Source organism: Suillus subaureus (assembly GCF_016647635.1).
Source record: "Suillus subaureus strain MN1 chromosome Unknown BJ212scaffold_107, whole genome shotgun sequence".
NCBI classification, from domain to species: domain Eukaryota; kingdom Fungi; phylum Basidiomycota; class Agaricomycetes; order Boletales; family Suillaceae; genus Suillus; species Suillus subaureus.
This window is the reverse complement of record NW_024538663.1, coordinates 1-3,961: the sequence shown is the minus strand read 5'-3', so window position 1 is coordinate 3,961 and position 3,961 is coordinate 1.

Below are 3,961 nucleotides of genomic sequence, written 5' to 3'. Positions count from 1 at the left end.
CTAGGACTACCGGAAGCATCCGGACGAGCGCAGTTCCGCTTCCTGCGTAGACCGTCTACTCTCGGGAGGACTATGGAGTTGTAGGAACCCCCCCCAGGCCGTTAGTACATTTGGAGGAATCGAGAGCACGGGATGGGATCGATGAAGCATAGCGTTGACGTGGTAATCCATCGATCCATCATCGATTCCATGGCGTAAGTGGATCATCCATGATGTATTTAGCTAGTTGTTTTATCGATCGATGGCATGATGGCAGTACATATCGGACTCCAATCTCGTCGCCATGTTTGCGGAGTTTAAATTGAAATATGGACTGGTTCATATGCATGTAAGCACAAACTCGCCTCGGTTTGCACTCCATAGCTACTATAGTGCGCACTGCGTTCCCTAACACTACTGACAGTGAGCCACCAATTACAGACCAAGTGTAAATTGATGAGGCTAATTATTGGCTAACCTGAACTATGTAGTGTTTCCGCCGGTCGCATAGTTTCTACAAATGCTATACTCCTCGATAAAGGCCGATCTCCACCCGCTCTGCGTTCATTTAGATTCCCAACGATGTGACTTGACTCAGGGAGGCTGAGGACTAGCCAAAGTCAGGGGCGCTGCAATTGCCTTGACTTGACGACCGTCATTGTAATCTTGAATTCGTCCTGATCGAGAAGCAGTGGTGCCAGCGCGTCACGCGTGGATCCTTCAAAAGCAGATGAGAGACGAGGTGGAAAAGCAGTATATCCGCCCTCGAATTTCAATCTCTCGCCTTGTGCACATAATGGTCTTCTTATCTCCAACTACCTCTACCACCTCAGCAGTCGACGTCGGTCTCAAGCGTGGCCATGTCGACTATTATCGCCACCTATCGTCGGAAGCCCGTGCCAGGCTCCCTAACCCAATTAAGTCCATCTGGAAAGCTGCTCAGGTCAAACCTGGTACCATCAATATGGGAAATGGTTTGTGTGTATCATTGAGATTGAATACACTGGCTAATTCGATGCAGGTGACCCGCACCATACGTTGTATCCCATATGCGAGATGAATTTTATCGTTCCTTCCATTGACGAGCATGACCCTGTGCAATCATGGAGGTCTGGCACTGGCGAGCAAAATATTATTGCTTCATATAAGGACGACCCTTGCGCTCTGAGCCTCCGTACTGCATTCGCGTATGGTGCTGGTGCTGGTCTCAAGGAGGTTCGCGATGCTCTCGCAGACCTCAATGACAGGGTCCACTCTCCCCCAAATCACACCGTGTCGCTCAGCCTTGGCAATGCAGATGCCCTGACAAAATGTTTCCGTCTTCTCGGCGATCCGGGCGACTCGTTCCTTTGCGAAGAATTTACCTTTTCTGCTATGACCAACGCTGCTCTGCCCCTAGGCATTGAATGGGTCCCAATCCGGATGGATAACAATGGACTTGTTCCTTCAGATTTGGAACGAATTTTATCCAACTGGGACGAAGCAACGCAAGGTAAACGACCCCATGTGCTTTATACAATCCCGTATGTTACCCCCGTCTCTCAATCAGTCCCATACAGCTCACGATTCTTATCCAGGTGCTCGCAGAACCCAACAGGAAGCACTCTTTCGTTGGAAAGAAGGCAGCATATTTATCAAATCGCACACGATTGGGATATCATCATCCTTGAGGATGATCCGTACTTTTTCCTCCAGTACGATCTTGGCGTGAACCAGAGTACGATACAACAGTACGGGTACACGCGTGCCTTGGCGGGAGTTCTTCCTCGGTCTTTTCTATCTATGGATTACGACGGACGCGTAATGCGCCTAGATAGGTAAGACTATTTCCTTTTTACAAGAGCCACGGCTCTAATTTGAGTACAGTTTCAGCAAAATCGTTGCCCCTGGAATGCGACTCGGCTGGGTCACGAGCAACAGCTTCTTCGCAGAGAAGCTTGACATGCTGACGGACTCGTCTTCGCAACATCCACATGGCATGGGCCAAGCTTTCGTTGCCGAGTTGCTTGGCAGTGGTGGCTGGGGCGTCGATGGCTTCATGAAGTGGATTTTATCGCTGTGCAACGAGTACCAACGTCGGAGGGATCTCTTCATGGATGTCTTCCGGCAGAAGGTTGCCATTTCTGGCTTCGCTACTGCAGAGGTACCACAATCTGGCATGTTTGTCTGGATCAAAATCAACCTTGAGCATCACGTACGGTTCTCAACATCTCAGACCCCCACGGTGCCAGGCGGTCCGACGACGAACACCGCGGACCTCATGGACGAGCTGTTCCGGAAGCTGCTAAATAGCGGTTTAGTCATGATGCCAGCATCGACATTTGCCATTGTTGATCGCACGGGGACAACGGGAAGCCATATTAATGATGTAAGTTCTTGCGTTATGCGCGTCGAACGCACACTCATGAAAACATGCAGCGAGTGAACTTCTTCAGAGCAACATTTGTTGGTACAGATGTAACGATTCGTGATGGCCTTACGATATTTGGCCGCACACTAGAGGAATTCTTCTGCTAGAAATTATATCCAAACTTCTATCGACGCCAAGCCACTTGTTCCGCTCTAGGTTACGTGTATACAGTGCTTGTAGGATGCGGACTCTAGTATCTATTCACGTTCGCATCCATTTTAATCTACCGTGTTATACATTGATATGTTATGTGTATCGTATTAATTGGAAACATGTACTGCATATCATTTACCATACTTACTACACCCCATTCGCGCCTATTATTATGTGACTTCTTTGGAATTTCGACGGATAATAGCTTGATGGCAATTGGCGTCCTGACTGGTCTGATCGCGTCGACAAATGCTCTAAAGCATCAGAAAAAACGTAATTCATTGCAGAGCCATCTGTAGCCCTCTGTAGCACAATCCAATCCGCTGATTTGAACTTCTGGCACAGATCTCGGGCCTCAGGCCTCAGGTGTCGCGCGCGCCATGACCAACAGGATAGGTAACTTCCAACAAAGTTCTACAGATGTATTTCTGTGAATCTTCGTGCGTTATGACTTCACTGAGCTGCACCTTCGCTGGCTGGAAACCTTGAAATCTGTGGATGGGTCGTTACCCCTCGTAGACTTCCGTTTTGTTTGTTTTTTGGTTCCATTCTTGTCCATTGAGGGTATGTTGCTCTATGTAGTATAACTATCTAGTTAAAGGCCCCATGCCCCGCTGCACCTCAGAGTTCGCGAATGCCCTGTTGTGAGGCATACTATCCCTTCCACTGCAATCGCACCCCACAGAAGTCGGCACTTTCACAAAACTCGTATTTCTAGCTACTTCAACACAAAATTCTCAACATTTATTATTCTCTTGCTAATACAACTAATTACGAGGTCGAACGACCATGATTGAAGAAGAATTGAATGAGATAGTTGAATGTGCCGAAGTCACGCAGAAATGTCACCTGCTGATATGTGCCGTGACGGAGTTTCAAACTGCATACACCAACTTTGGAAGTGCCGACTGGTGTTGGGTGCAGTGCATTCGCAGATCTAGCAGCGGTAGACAGAGGAAAGCTGCGAGCTTTGTCAGACACTAGTATCATGCCAGACACTGAGTAATCGACGTTTGGGAGTGCAGGAGCCTCGTCGGCATGCCCACGAGAGTCAGCAATTATTATCTGCTGCATAGGAGGAAACTGTTGCTGACTGGTGCAGCATCCATACAATATTAATGTACATGGTCTTCCTACACATCCACTCAATTTTATAACTACAGTTGCCCTCATACTTAGATATATCTACTAGTTAATACTCGTTCAAATATTCGAATATTCACGCCGAATTCTTGCTTGACTGCCGGTCTTTGAAATCGGCCTATGTGACATGTCGTGACTTATAGCGACATTTGCGTGACTGCCGACTTCTGTGGGGTGCCGATTGCAGTGGAAGGGATAGTACCCCAACCAGTCCGCCGTTCCCGCCGGCCGAGACTTCCATTTAGACGCGGCTTGCTCAGATTGTCGCCTGGATCA